The sequence below is a fragment of the Pseudorca crassidens genome, chromosome 16, assembly GCF_039906515.1.
Source record: "Pseudorca crassidens isolate mPseCra1 chromosome 16, mPseCra1.hap1, whole genome shotgun sequence".
NCBI classification, from domain to species: Eukaryota; Metazoa; Chordata; class Mammalia; order Artiodactyla; family Delphinidae; genus Pseudorca; species Pseudorca crassidens.
The window spans coordinates 7,889,157-7,904,511 of NC_090311.1; the positions used below are offsets into that span (position 1 = coordinate 7,889,157).

A 15,355-nucleotide genomic window follows, 5' to 3' on the forward strand; every position below is an offset into this window, starting at 1 on the left:
CCACTCTCTCGCCCTGTCACAGCTTACCCTTCCCCCTCCCCATATCCTCAAGTCCATTCTCTAGTAGGTCTGTGTCTTTATTCCCCTCTTACCCCTAGGTTCTTCATGACCTTTTTCTTTTTTTCTCTTAGATTCCATATATATGTGTTAGCATACGGTATTTGTTTTTCTGTTTCTGACTTACTTCACTCTGTATGACGAACTCTAGGTCCATCCACCTCACTACAAATATCTCAATTTCGTTTCTTTTTACGGCTGAGTAATGTTCCATTGTATATATGTGCCACATCTTCTTTATCCATTCATCCAATGATGGACACTTAGGTTGCTTCCATGTCCTGGCTATTGTAAATAGAGCTGCAATGAACATTAGAGAAATGCAAATCAAAGCTGCAATGAGATATCATCTCACACTGGTCAGAATGGCCATCATCAAAAAATCTACAAACAATAAATGCTGGAGACGGTGCGGAGAAAAGGGAATACCCTTGCACTGTTGGTGGGAATGTAGATTGATACAGCCACTGTGGAGAACAGTATGGAGGTTCCTTAAAAAACTAAAAATAGAATTACCATATGACCCAGCAATCCCACTACTGGGCATATACCCTGAGAAAACCATAATTCAAGAAGAGTCATGTACCACAATGTTCATTGGGGCATGAATCTTGAGCCTCCCGGAGAGGAGGCATATAGGGAGATAGGGACCTCTGGGAGGAGGCTGGACACCAAGTTCCCAATCCCAGATGCCCAAGATTACAAGTTGGGGAGAACTGTTGGGGGGCTCAGTGTAGCCCTAATATGGTTCTAGGCTTGGGGTAGGTTCATTATGTCTCTAAAGAAAACCTATCTTGAGGAAAGGGGGTATGTAGCCTGGAGAGCTAGCCTCCACCCTGGGGCAGAGTGTCCCTGTGGCCCACTTCTGGTCACTCTTGTCCATTAGGGCAGTGCCACAGTGTCCCAGGTGACCTGAGGTCTCCAGGTGTAGTGGACATCTGTGTGGGGTGGATGCGTTAGCTAGAATTGCCTTCTCTACATAGTTCCAGGTTCATGTGGGCCGCAAGCGATGCTTTGCATGAGATTTTGAAGGCGGAAATGAAGTAGCAGCCGTATTCCTTTCCAACTGGGAGACTGGAGCACAAGGCACCCTGGCAGCTCGCAAACTTCGTTGCTCACCTCTAGGCTCACCTGGCTGGCAGGGGCTGCCAGCTCTCCTCCTTCAGCCTCCGCAGCTTCTGGGCCCGGGGTGTGTTTAGCTCTGTGATGAATGGCACCAGAGTGCAGGACACCCCCGTCATCCAAGCTTGTTCTAGTCTCTCCTGTGGGCTCCGCTCATTCTGTTTTCCTTGACCTTCCCCACCTCACATCCACCTTCCCTTCTTTTTTTTTTTTTTAAATGACTGCCATGATCTACTCAAACTTGGGGTTCCTGTAACATGGCTGGTATTTCCTCTCAGTGATTATGTACAACGTAAGACTAATCCATTTTATTAATTTATTTATTTTTGCTGTGTTGGGTCTTCGTTCCTGTGCGAGGGCTTTCTCTAGTTGCGGCGAGCGGGGGCCACTCTTCATCGTGGTGCGCAGGCCTCTCATTATCGCGGCCTCTCTTGTTGCGGAGCACAGGCTCCAGACGCGCAGGCTCAGTAGTTGTGGCTCACGGGCCTAGTTGCTCTGCAGCATGTGGGATCTTCCCAGACCAGGGCTCGAACCCGTGTCCCCTGCATTAGCAGGCAGATTCTCAACCACTGCGCCACCAAGGAAGCCCCCACCTTCCCTTCTTGATGGCCGACTTCAGACTGTAGCACCAGATGTAGAAGGGAGAGCTTCCCAGAGACGGTTTAATCAGCTCCCACAACTGGGCAACAACAAATCCCTATCATATACATATAATATATACGTATATGATATGTACTTATATGATAATCATGTAATCTTATGATAATAAATCATATATTTGTATTTATCATATAATTCTTGTGTTCACTTTAAAGATGTAGAAGCAGAGTTCTGGAAAACTACCAGGCCAACGTCACGCCTGCCCGACACCCACTCGGCACTGGCCGTGAGGGGCCCACAGTCTGCCGGCGAGGATGTTCTTCTTCTCTGGCTGGGAGTCTCCAGCCTCTTCAGGAAAGAAGCCGGAGAGGTAGGGTGCTCTCCAGCACGATCTTCTTACCCACCCACCTTCTCCATTTCCTCAGAGCTGTCAGCTCCCAGAGCCAGAGCTGGGCCTTGGGCCATCCACCATGAGCACTCATCAGACTCAGGAAAAGGGAGGAGGGTGGTGCTGGGGAGGAAGCACAGGGAGAGAAGAGCTCAGAAAGGAAAGGCAGTCGGCGGGGGAGGCCCCAAAGACTAGAGGGCGCCCCCCACGTGTGGTCTTCACCTCAGAAGAGGGCACAGCATTGGGGTGCTACTTGGTGCCAGCTGCCAGGCCCTCTGAGATAAGCACACAGCCTGGCAGGGAGCCCCTTCTCTGTCCCAGGAGAGCCAGAGCCACCCCAGAGAGAGGGACAGAGACACAGTCTTCCCAGAGAGGGGGCGGAACCACAGCCATGGGGGGTGGAGCCACAACCATGGGGGGCGGAGCCACAGTCTTCCCAGAGAGGGGGGCAGAGCCACAGGCTTCCAGGGTCGGTCTCTAGGGGCTTTGTGCTTGAGAGAAAACTCAGGTGTAGCCTCTGTGAAGAACGCCTGCAGGGGTTTGGGGGGCTGGGAAAGACACCCACCTCCAAACCCTCAAGAGTGGGTGGGGGCTGGAGCACGGGGAATAAAAACAAACCAACCAACCAACAAACCTTTATAGCCAGGTTCACAAGTCTGTAACATCACATGGGATAACCAGTAGGGGGAGAAAGGTTGGGGTCCCACTTTCCATTTTCTAAGCCAGGAAGGGGCATACAGAGATGCTGAGTGACCAAAAAGAATTCTATAAATATGTATGTGTTATATATATATGCTATATATATATTTGGTCTCCTATGGGTACTGTAACAAGCTATCACAAACTGGGTGGCTTAGGACAACAGAAACTTATTTTCCCACAGTTCTGGTGGGCAGAAGTCCAAATTGAAGGTGTCAGGCAAGCCTTCTTTTCTGGTTTCTGGCGGGTGCTGGGAATGCTTGGTGCTCCCTGGCTTGCAGCTACGTCATTGTAATCTCTGCCTCTGTCTTCATGTGGCTGTCCTCCATCTGTGTGTCTGTGCCTTCCCATGGTATTCTTCTTTCTATATGTGTCTCTGCATCTCTTCTCCTTCTGAGGACTCCAGTCATGTGGGATTAAGGGCACATCTTATTGCAGTGTGTCCTCCTCTTAACTTACAACTAAATTACATGTAAAGACCTTTTCCCTTCATTACAAATATCCCATTTCCAAATAAGGCCACATTTATAGATACCAGGGATTAGAATTTCAACATATTGTTTTGGGGGACATAATTCAACCCATAGCACTCTGGCTTTCCCCATATCTTCCCTGTGCTTCCTGGGACCACCTCCAAAGTAAACCACCTGTGTCCGAGTCCTTCTCTCTGGGCTGTCTTTGGGGTCCTAAACCAAGATGGAGGGTAGAGATCTGAAAAGAAAAGAGAAAGGGGAGCTAAGCTCAGGGAAGGAGAGAGTTAAGATGAAATGATCCATTGGCCCTAATATCAAGAAATGAGGTCAAGTTCAAGGAGACCTCTGGGAGATGGGGGAGCAATGGGAAAGGAGCTTCTTTTTTTAGAACTTGGCAGATGCTCTGGCTGGAGCTGGGCCACATCTGGGAAGGCAGTGGGAGAGTGAAGCTGAAGGTGGAGCCAGACTTGAGCCTGAGGACCTGGAGAGGAGGCCGGGGCCCTCAGACTGGGTCCTCTAGTCCAGCCAGCTCCGGCTCTGGCTGGGGAATCTGAGGCCCAGAGACGGGCAGCAACTCTCCTTGGCTCCCGGCAGAGACTAGAAGCTCTGCTCCTCTGGTCTGTCTCTGGTCCTCCTGTTTTGGCCTCTCTTCCATGGTAGGGTTGGTGGGCGGCAGGATGCAGTCAGAACTGTCTGGGCTCTGCTGACCCAGGCCATCTCTGCTTGGGCCAGGGTGGAGGAGGGCAGACTCCACAGCGAAGGACCGATGCCCACCCTGGTCCAGGACCATCCACCGACTCTGTTTTGTATTGTGTGGGAGTTGGGGCAGCATCTCTGTGGCTCTGCCTTCCCCCCACGCCCATGCATTTTCATTAGGCTTATTAATAAATTGTGGCCATATCCCCCTGCCCACAAAGTCAACTTGTTATATTTATAGCTCTTGGAAATCTCCCTGCCTAAAGCCTCCACCCCTCCAACTCTGCCAGGGCCTCTGCTTGGTCAGAAATGTGCCTTTTCTCAGCACTGTTATTTCAGCCTGGCTCTGATGGGCCGTGGTATCCACGGGCAGAGGAGCTTACTTGGTGACAGGCAGCGGACACCATCCAAACAGGTCTGGTTTTGTCAGAAAATACCTTAGAAGAGAAGAAAATGTATTTCATTTGGGGGCAGTAGGAAGACACTGGTGCTGTTTAATGTAATTATATATCTTTCAGCTCCTTTAAAACATTTTTTATTTTAACTCTCCATGGGGAGTAGAATGGAATTATCTGAAGCCTGTTTTCTAACTCAAGGAACAGCAGTTGGAATCATTATTTTCTGACCGAAGGAGACACTTGTGTAAAATTTTCTGGGTGCGGAGTCCAAGCTGGAATCACTCCCGAGTGAGTGGGGTATGAGATCCGGTGTATCAGTTTCTTCTTGCTGCTGTAACAAATGACCACAAACTCTGTGGCTTAACGCAACACAATTTTATTAAGTTACAATTTTGTAGTTCAGAAGACCGAAGGGGACCTCAGTGTGTTAAAAGCTGGGTGCCGGCAGGCTGAGTCCTTACTGGAGGTTCTAGGGGGGCATCCATTACCTTGCCCTTTCCAGCTTCTTGAGGCCACCTGCATCCCTTGGATGGTGGCTCTTTTCCCCTGTTTTCAAAGCCTGTCACTCTGACCTCTGCTCCTGTCATTCCTTCTCTGACTCTGACCCTCCTGCCTTCCTCTGATATGGACCTTTGTGATTTCCTTTAGCCCATCGGGTAATCCAGGATAATCTCCCATCTCTAGACTGTTAATTAATTGCATCTGTAAAGTCCCTTTTACCATGGAAAGGGACAAATTCACCATTCTGGGGAATAGGATTGAAGACCCTTGGGGCTGTAATTTGGCCTATCATAGCCGGAAAATCGTTTCCATGCCCTGGCTTCTCCAATCCTTCCACTGCCCTGGGAGGCAGAAGGAGAGGGGGTTGTGGGCCCCCTTTCATGGAGATGCCCAGAGGTGAAGTCATTGCCCAGGATTGAGAAGTGAGTGCCAGAGCTGAGAGTGGAACCAGGGTCTCCCCATGGCAATGCCAGCACTGTTCCTGTCAGCTCCCGTGAGCCCCTGTCAAAACAGGCTCTCTGCGTGGAGACTGAGTGTGTGGATTCTGTCTGCAAATGGAACCTGCGCTGTGGACCTGGCTCCATGATTCACCTGAGATCACAAAGTCCGTGAGTTTCTTAATGTCCCTGGGTCTCAATCTTCTGGGGAAAGTAGTCATTTTTCTGTAAAGCTCATAATAAGTGTTGGCTATATGGTAGCCATTACTAATAACAACAGGGCAGAACCTCAAAGCTTAGACCCTCCAAGGACGTGCGCTGAGGTGCCAGGATGCCTCTGGTTCTTGCCTGCTGTGCTCGGGGCCCTACACATGCTCGCTCTTCTCTTTGTTCCTCTCTGTTGGCCAAACCCTACTCATCATTCTAAGCCCTGGATATCACCTCCTCCAGGAAGCTCTCTTTGGTTGCGCCAGGTGGAGTTGGCTGCTCCTTCCCAATGTTGGAACCGTGGTTGCCTCTCAGGAGGGGTGAACCTGGACAGGGAGATGGAAGGATTCCAGTGTTACCCTCTGCAGATCCGGGTTGGAATTCCAGGCCTGTCACTTACCGGTATATATTTTCAGGCTCTTCTGAACCTGATTCCTTACCCGTGACATGGGATGGAGGATGACAGGCTTACTTCCCAGGATGTTGTGAGGCCTGAATGAGACCATTCATGTGAAGCCCTTCCCTCGAGTCTTGCACATGTTAAGTTCTCAGTAAATGGTAGCTACATACAAGGAAAGCATGGAAATCCCACAGTTACTTGAGACAGAGGAACCCAGGTACAAATTCGCTCTGCTTTTGGCTGGAATCACATCAGCGTGAGGGCTTAGCTCCTGCACACTGGACCCTTGTTATGGCCATCTTTTATTTATTTTCTTTAACTTTTTATTTTATATTGAAGTATAGCCGATTAACAATGTTGTGATAGTTTCAGGTGCACAGCAAAGCGACTCAGCCATATATATATCCACGTATCCATTCTCCCCCAAAGTCCCCTCCCATCCAGGCTGGTTATGGCCATCTTTGATTAGCAAAAATGGAATATCAGGTTAATTGCTGTGAAGCATGTGGGCTGATTGAAGCAATGGGGTGGGCTGTGGGAACCCAAGATATTTCCAGGGACCTTGATGTTGTTGGGGGGCAGTGACTCAGAGGCCCTGCCCCCAGGGGTTTTTGTGTTTACTGGGGCTACATTTAAACACTGGTGGTGGTGGGCTTCCCAGACCCCAGGAATCTGGTTACAATGTTGTGTGTCTCACCCACAGCGTGTGGAGGTGAAGGTCCCTCGCAGGGCTGAGCAGCAGTGGAGTGGGGAGTGGGAGGGAGGCTGCAAGATAACAGAGTGGGGGCCCCAGTCCTGCAGAGGGGGGATGGGCCTCAGTTCCCCTGGCCCTGTTCCCGTCATCCCCGGGCCCTGTGCTGACCCGCCTCTTTGCCCTCATTGTCTGGGCCACTGCCCCATAAGCCGAGTATTAGCCTGATGTTGTCCTGGGGCCATAAACACCTTGTAAAAGTTGCTGGAACAAGATACTTTATGTTGGTGGCGACTCCAGCCCAGGCCATTAAGTCTGTCCTGACGTTGGCTGGGGCTTGCGGTGGCCTGACTCACAGGTTTTGTGTAAGCCCCTAATTAGGGCCTCTGTGCCGCCACCCCTCTCCAGTCCTCCTGGGCTCTGCCCTGAGTCCTGGCAGGACTTTCGGGCTCCCAGGGCCAAGGGCTCTGATTTACACTGTTTAATGCCTTTTACCCCTTTTCCTTAATGCTCTCCTGTTGCTGTCTTAAAATTCTTAGCCATTTGGAACAATGGCTGTATTTTCATTCTGCACTGAGCCCTGCAAACTATGTAGCTGCTGCCGGCTAAGAGGATGCCTTGTGGACTGCGGGGTGCTCTCCGGACGAAGGGCCGGGCTGGCTGGAGGGGAGTGAGGGAGGGGCACGGTAGTCAGAGACCAAGTCTGAGCAGTGATGCCAGAGTGTGTGTGGGGCCTGCGGAGAGTGTAGGGCCCTGGGGGCCATTGTGAGAGCTTTGGCTCCCCTCTGAGAGAAATAGGGAGGCACAGGAAGGTTAGGACAGAAGAGTGACATTATCCGACCTAAAGTACAGAAAGATCAACTTGGCTGCTGTTGGGAAGAGAGTCCAAGGGTAGAAACAGGGAGACCACGCAGGAGGCTGGTGAGGAAATAGGATAAAGATGCTGGCGACTCAGGTGAGGCTGGGAGCAGTGGTGCTGGAGGGAAGCGGTGATTCTGGATATATTCTTAGGATGAAGCTATCAGGTTTTGTGAAGGAGTAGATGTCATCCAGGGGGTCTGGCTTGTCCTGGTAGAAAGTCTCCAAAGAGACTTTCCCTTCTGTCCCCCATGCCACTTGGCCATCATTTCTCTCCCCCCTCCCCGTCCTGGAATTAGGGCCGGTTTTGTAACTTGCTTTGATCAGTAGAGTGTGGGGAAATGGTGGCTGTGTCCGTTCCTGGCCTCACGTTGAAGAGGCCCAGCAGCTTCTGCTTTTGCTCTCTGGGAACCCAGTTGCTGTGCCGTAAGGAGGCTGGGAGGGACCCTGGAGGAGAAGCCCGTGGACAGCTGGCTGACAAGCAGCACCAACTTCCAGACCTGTGAGAAGGACCTTCTTCCACGTCCCAGCCCCAAATGAGCTCCCAGATGAATGTGGCCGTGGAAGTGACTCCAGCTGACATCACATGGGACGGAAGAACCACCCAGATGAGCCCTGCCCAAGTTCCTGACCAAAAGAATCATGGGAAACAAGACACTGTTCTTTTGGGCTGCTTGTTATGCGTCAGTCTCTGCCTGCCGTAGATATCTCTTACACATCCAAGCAGAAATGTGTTGAGTCGCAGCTAGACACACGAGTTCAGGAAAGAGGTCCAGGCTGGGAAGTTTCAATAGACAGATGTCATTAAAGTCTTGAAGCTGAATGAAATTGACAAGATTGAGTGTGGAGGGAGAAGAGAAGAGGACCAAGAACTAAGTCCCCTGACCCTTGGATCTTTAAGTGGTCAGGGAGATGGGGAGGGGCCGGCAAAGGGGAGCGATGGGGAGGCCACCGGACACCCATGTGCTGGCCTCTCCTCGCCAAGCGACCAGCTCCAGGCACCCAGCCCTCCCTCCCACTCTCTCACTTTTTCCTGGTGATGGTCTTTCTAATGTGACTGCCCTTGCTCCTGTCTCCTGTGAACACAGCCGAGAGTCCGACGATCCTCGGCCATGTCCATTCCTGTCTCCTCGGAGCTGAGGTCCTAGTCAGCAACCTCGCTCATCCTACCCCGTCAGCTAGGGCTTGTGCTCAGCTCACTCCGTATTTTGATGAAATGGGTTTATTTCATAACCAGACACGTGCATGAAACATACTGTGTTGTCAGAGGGCCTTGCTCAGGGGGTGTGCCTTCGAGACTGGCTTTGTTTGTACTCCTGTGTGATCGCTCCTCCTTCCTTCCTTCCATCCATCATTCCTTCCATCCATTTATTATCCTTCCCCTCCCTCCCTCCCTTCCATCCATCATTCCCATCTTTCTGTCATGGATTCATGGGCGCTTCCTCAGCAGGTGTGCCCTGCGAGGTACTCCACCCCTGTCCGAAGACCCTCACTGTTCAGACTGTCATCCTCAAAAAGTTAATAATCGCAGGGATGGTAAACCAATGCCACCCCCTGACAGTGTCCCCTTCCACAAGGTTCTGCATTTTTTTTTGTGTGTGTGTGTGGTACGCGGGCCTCTCACTGTTGTGGCCTCTCCCATTGCGGAGCACAGGCTCCGGACGCGCAGGCTCAGCGGCCATGGCTCACGGGCCCAGCCGCTCCGCGGCATGTGGGATCTTCCCAGACCGGGGCACGAACCCACGTCCCCTGCATCGGCAGGCGGACTCTCAACCACTGCGCCACCAGGGAAGCCCGGTTCTGGCGTTTTGTTGCTGCTGCTACTGCTGCAGGGGATCTGTGTCCATCCCTCCCCGTCCAAGTGCCCTTGGGAATCTGTGAAGTAGAGGACAGTCATTCCTATTCTCTACAGTTATCAAGGCTGACATCTAGTTACCAAGAAATCACACTCAGCAGTGTTCAGACAGCAGCTGAGACTGGCTGTCACCAGGGTGCTATCTGGGCCATCTTTCTTGGACTCTGTGACCCCAGAGGTGTCCAGGACCCACCCTCAGTGTGTGCTGGACTCTCTGGGGGCTTTGCTGTGAGGCGGCATGGGCAGAGCCCAGAACCCTTGTCCCCCAGGTCAGGGGCCGCCGTCATGGTCTTGGAAGTTAGCTCACCTTCCGGCCTCTGTCGCCTCACTTGGGTTGGCGTCTCTGGCTGAGGGGCAGAGGGTTGGGTCGCTGGGCCAGAGGGCAGAGGCCTCAGAGGCAGCTGGAGAATGCAGGTGCTCTTGGCTGAAGCAGGGGCCCTGGGGTCTGAGCTGTGATTGTCGAGGAAAGGCCGAGGGTGCTGGCCTGGGGCTGGTGGAGGGGAGAAGGATGGAAGGGGGGGTCTAGGAAGGTCCTGCAACTTGTACCTGACTTCAAGTAAGATCCAGACTTCCTCTGTCCCTCTGCAGACCCCGCTCCTGTGGTGGAGAAAGGCCCCCAGCACTGTCCTCATACACACGTCCAGTACTGACGTGTCCCAGAACCCAGCTGAGGTCTTGGCCCACTTTGCCGGTGGCCTATGCCAGGCTGTGCTTGGTTTCATTTCCTTTATTACTTCCCCCTTTCATCTTCCCTCCTCACTCCTATTTCCCTCCTCCCAATACTACCCACTTTAGTGCATTTAATTTACATCCTCCCAATCCACTTTCAATACATTATACATTTATTTAAATATAAGTGACTCTTTGAAATAGGTAGAGTGCCATTTTGCATGTGTTTTAAAATCTCCATAAATACTATTGGCCCGTAAATCTCATTGTCTTTCTTACTTTTTTTTTGGGCCAGACATTAAGTTTTTGAGATCGGTCCTTGTTGCTATATGTAAGTCTGGTTCAGTACATTAGATGACTGTATGGAATTTTCATTATGTGAGTATACTTATGCTATAGGCTGAATGTTTGTGGGCCCCCCCACCCCTGGCAAAGAAAAGCCCTCACATCTTAAAATTCTAATGCCCAAGGTGATGGTATTTGGAGGTGGGTCTTTGGGAGGTGACTAGGTCATGAGGGTGGAGCCCTTATGAATGGGATTAGTGCCCTTGTAAAAGGGGCCCCAGAGAGCTCCATCATGCCTTCTGCCATGTGAGGTCACACCCAGAAAATAGCGGGAAGTGGGCTTTCACTCGACAGTGAATCTGCTGGCACCTTGATCTTGGACTTCCCAGCCTCCAGGACTGTGAGAGGTAAATGTCTGTTGTTTTATGAGCTGCCCAGTCTTTGGTGTTCTGTTATAGCAGCCTGAGCCAACTCTGTCTCTCTCTCTCTCCCTCTCTCTCTCTCTCTCTCTTTCTCTCTCTCACACACACACACGCGCGCGCACACACACACACACCTTTTCCATTCCTGAGCAATGGGCCCTACCCCTTTTTGTGATGAGAATAATGCTGTGCTGAAAGCCCTTCTCCGTGTCTCCTGGTGGCCCTGCGGCATGTCTCTGGGATGCATCTGCAGGAGCCCCACATCTGTCCTGGGCTGCTGCATGCCACCACTGCCTGGCTGTCCACAGTCCTGCAACAGCCTGGCCTCCCAACTGGACAGGGCCCCATTTCTGCAAGCTCACAGCTGCCCTTGCTGTCACTTGACCTTCTATTTTTGGAGAATCAGTTGGCTGGAGGTGATGTCTCCTTGTTCGCGAGTCTCTGGCAGAGGTCTCCTCATTTCCTCAGCAGACGCTGTCTCCCCCCTGTTAACCATCTGCTTATACTTCGCTCATTTTCCTGAGGGGCTGACTCTCTCTCACTCGCTGATTTGTAGGAGTTACTTGTATAATTTACATAATAATTTTTATCAGTTTCAGACTTTGAAGAAAAAGTTCCCCCAGTCTGTCACTCATCTGTTCAGTTTGTTGGTGGTATTCTTTATTGAACAGAAATCTTTAATTGTGATGAAGTTGAATCTGTCATTTTTTTTCACATAGTTCATTCTTTTGGCATCTTGTTTAAGAAACTGTTCCCAACGTTGAGACCATGAAGCTTTTTCTCTTTTTTAAAAAATTAGCTTTAGCATTTAAAGCTAATATTTCAGTCCTTAAACTATTTGGAATATGTATGTGTGTCCATGTTATATTATATTGTATTATATTATCACGTGATATTACATTATATATATAACATTTTTCATTTTTACAGTCTTGTCTTTATGTACAATATGAAGACTTTCCAAATACCATTGATGGTTGCATCTAAAGAGCTTTAGTGTTTATTTTCTTTCTTCATAACCTGTACTGAGAATCTAAACTATCACCAGTTCTAGAGGAAGTAAATATCCAGGGCAAATACTTTTCTTATACTTCCTTTGTTTCTTCCTTCCTGGATTCTAATGTGTTGGCACCAGTGGCAGTTGTTCATCTTGGGTTGTCTACCTCTGCATTTTGAGCAGCAGAATGCTCCACTAGCTTATCTTCCCTTTGAAGCAGCCTGATTATTTGCTTCCTTAATTCAGTGTGAGGATTTCAAGAATCTGCTTTTCATTTAGAACTTGCTTCTTTCAACCGCTGTTCCTTGCAGGAAAAGTTTGGATTGCATAACAGCTTAATATGCATTAAACGTTAAAAAAATACCACAAATGGGGACTTTCCTGGTGGTCCAGTGGTTAAGACTCTGCGCTTTCAGTGCAGGGGGCGTGGGTTCAATCCCTGCTCGGGGAACTAAGATCCCACATGCTGCGTGGCCAAAAAAATCGCAAATGTATGTTGAAATTATAAGACGCACTGTGATTCCCATACTAATGACTGTCAAATAGGCAACACGATATTTAGGTGATAAATGTGGCCAGTGAGTCAAGGTGCTGAAGGAATGTTGGACCCAGGGCTCTCCATGTGAAGTATAGTCTGTATGTGGTAGGAGCCCAAGTCTTCCTCACGTGGCAGGTTAATATCTCCAGCATCATTTCCTAAATAATTCATCTTTTCCTCTCTGAGTTTTGATGCCATTGACATGATTTTGTTATGATTCTGGAATTTCTATTCTGTTTCTTTGATTGTCTCATCTGTTCCCTTGCCAATACCACATCTTTGATCTCTAGCCATTCATGAATCTTTATTTTTCATATGAATTTTCAAGTCAACCCATAAAGTTCCTGAAAATGTGTTGCTGTGACTTTGATTGGATTATCTTTAATTTTCAGATGAGCTTGAGGAGAATCAACCTTGGTGATGTGGAGTTGTGCCGTCCGTGAATGGGACACAGTTCCCTATTTCCTCACATATCCTTTTGTGCCTTTACTAGATTCAAAATTTTCTCCATAGAGATTTTGAGCATCCTCTAATAGGCTAATACATAGATGCTTTCTGTTTTTTATTGCTATGATAAGTGCTAATATATTTTGGCTACATTTTTCCAGCTAGTTTTGGCTGGAACAGAGAAACACTGCTGCTTTCTGTATGTTGATTATGTATCTGGCAGCTGTACTGAACTCTCCCATTTCTTCTTTTTTTTTTTTTTTAACATCTTTATTGGAGTATAATTGCTTTACAATGGTGTGTTAGTTTCTGCTTTATAACAAAGTGAATCAGCTATACATATACATATGTTCCCATATCTCCTCCCTCCTGCGTCTGCCTCCCATCCTCCCTATCCCACCCCTCTAGGTCACAAAGCACCGAGCTGATCTCCCTGTGCTATATGGCTGCTTCCCACTAGCTATCTATTTTACATTTGGTAGTGTATATATGTCCATGCCACTCTCTCACTTCGTCTCAGCTAACCCTTCCCCCTCCTTGTGTCCTCAAGTCCATTCTCTATGTCTATATTCCAGTCCTGCCCCTAGGTTCTTCAGAACCATTTTTTTTTTTTTTAGATTCCATATATATGTGTTAGCATACGGTATTTGTCTTTCTCTTTCTGACTTACTTCACTCTCTATGACAGTCTCTATGTCCATCTACCTCGCTACAAATAACTCAATTTTGTTTCTTTTTGTGGCTAATATTCCATTGTATATATGTGCCACATCTTCTTTATCCATTCATCTGTCAATGGCCAGTGAGGTTGTTTCCAGGTCCTGGCGATTGTAAATAGAGCTGCAATGAACATTGTGGTACATGACTCGTTTTGAATTATGGTTTTCTCAGGGCATATGCCCAGTAGTGGGATTACTGGGTCGTATGGTAGCTCTATTTTTAGTTTTTTAAGGAGCCTCCGTACTGTTCTCCATAGTGGCTGTAAAAATTTACATTCCCACCAACAGTGCAAGAGGGTTCCCTTTTCTCCACACCCTCTCCAGCATGTTTTGTTTGTAGATTTTTTGATGATGGCCATTCTGACTGCTGTGAGGTGATACCTCATTGTAGTTTTGATTTGCATTTCTCTAATGATTAGTGATGTTGAGCATCCTTTCATGTGTTTGTTGGCTATCTGTATATCTTCTTTGGAGAAATGTCTATTTAGGTCTTCTGCCCATTTTTGGATTGGATTGTTTGTTTTTTTGATATTGAGCTGCATGAGCTGCTTGTAAATTTTGGAGATTAATCCTTTGTCAGTTGCTTAATTTGCAAATATTTTCTCCCATTCTGAGGGTTGTCTTTTCGTCTTGTTTATGGTTTCCTTTGCTGTGCAAAAGATTTTGTTTCATTAGGTCCCACTTGTTTATTTTTGTTTTTATTTCCATTTCTCTAGGAGGTGGGTCAAAAAGGATCTTGCTGTGATTTATGTCATAGAGTATTCTGCCTATGTTTTTCTCTAAGAGTTTTATAGTGTCTAGCCTTACATTTAGGTCTTTAATCCATTTTGAGTTTATTTTTGTGTATGGTGTTTGGGAGTGTTCTAATTTCATTCTTTTACATGTAGCTGTCCAGTTTTCCCAGCACCACTCATTGAAGAGGCTGTCTTTTCTCCATTGCATATTCTTACCTCCTTTATCAAAAATAAGGTGACCATATGTGCATGGGTTTATCTCTGGGCTTTCTATCCTGTTCCATTGATCTATATTTCTGTTTTTGTGCCAGTACCATACTGTCTTGATTACTGTAGCTTTGTAGTATAGTCTGAAGTCCGGGAGCCTGATTCCTCCAGCTCCTTTTTTTTTCCTCAAGATTGCTTTGGCTATTCAGGGTCTTTTGTGTCTCCACAGAAATTGTGAAATTTTTTGTTCTAGTTCTGTGAAAAATGCCATTGGTAGTTTGATAGGGATTGCATTGAATCTGTAGATTGTTTCTGGTAGTACAGTCATTTTCACAGTGTTGATTCTTCCAATCCAAGAACATGGTATATCTCTCCATCTGTTTATATCATCTTTAATTTCTTTCATCAGTGTCTTATAGTTTTCTGCATACAGGTCTTTTGTCTCCTTAGGTAGGTTTATTCCTAGGTATTTTATTCTTTTTGTTGCAATGGTAAATGGGAGTGTTTCCTTAATTTCTCTTTCAGATTTTTCATCATTAGTATATAGGAATGCAGGAGATTTCTGTGCATTAATTTTGTTAATGCACAAAAGTTAATTAATTTTGTTAAATCCTGCTGCTTTACCAAATACAGTTTTCAACTGTATAGTTTTCAACTATAATCTCTTCACATATTTTCTTCTGCCTCTGGTAGATCTAGTAGTTTTCTGGTAGCATCTTTAGGATTCTCACTATGTATCTGCATACAGTGTCAGCTTTACTTCTTCTTTTCCAATTTGGATTCCTTTTATTTCTTTTTCTTCTCTGATTGCTGTGGCTGAAACTTCCAAAACTATGTTGAATAATAGTGGTGAGAGTGGACAACCTTGTCTTGTTCCTGATCTTAGAGGAAATGGTTTCAGTTTTTCACCATTGAGAAAGATGTTGGCTTTGGGTTTGTCATATATGGCCTTTATT

The 15,355-nt window shown here is 47.7% G+C and overlaps 1 long non-coding RNA gene across 15 annotated transcripts in view; it reads left to right on the plus strand.

Moving 5' to 3' along the window:
• The window catches only part of LOC137208658 (uncharacterized), a 151,598-nt gene that overhangs the window by 9,990 nt on the left and 126,253 nt on the right, over positions 1 to 15,355 (plus strand). For all 15 annotated transcript variants that reach the window (XR_010935710.1, XR_010935716.1, XR_010935708.1 and 12 more), the window contains exon 2: positions 1,995 to 2,149. This is a non-coding gene — a long non-coding RNA (uncharacterized lncRNA). The remainder of the gene's footprint in view (positions 1 to 1,994; positions 2,150 to 15,355) is intronic.